Source organism: Sinocyclocheilus rhinocerous, unplaced genomic scaffold (genome assembly GCF_001515625.1).
Source record: "Sinocyclocheilus rhinocerous isolate Xijiao unplaced genomic scaffold, SAMN03320098_v1.1 scaffold2520, whole genome shotgun sequence".
Lineage (NCBI taxonomy): Eukaryota > Metazoa > Chordata > Actinopteri > Cypriniformes > Cyprinidae > Sinocyclocheilus > Sinocyclocheilus rhinocerous.
The window spans coordinates 102,724-103,166 of NW_015646379.1; positions in this window are offsets into that span (position 1 = coordinate 102,724).

Here is a 443-nt window from a genome sequence, read left to right on the forward strand (position 1 = left end):
TATTAAAAATATTCTATGACATGACACCCATATCTAGTAGAAGTTAAAAGACGGGCTTTATGCATAGGCTAGTTAAAAGATTACACTAATAATAGGCTACTTTTCCCATAGCCCATTATAGATAAACTAACATGATCTATAAAGGTGCAAAATGTATTTACTTATATTTGAGAATTGTGATATTTTATGATATAGTTAACAAGTTTGGGAATATTTTGAATAAAAAAGGAACAAAATTTCAAACGAGGGGGGCCTTTAATCGGTCTGTGTCCAGGGCACCACTGTGTCATAATCTGTCCCTGATAACAAACTACAGACACTTGAACTACAATTCACACTGTGTCATTGTTCTCTACAGGTTGGTTGATTGTGGCGTCACAGATGAAGGTTGTGCTTCTCTGGCTTCAGCTCTGAGATCAAACCCCTCACACCTGAGACACCTG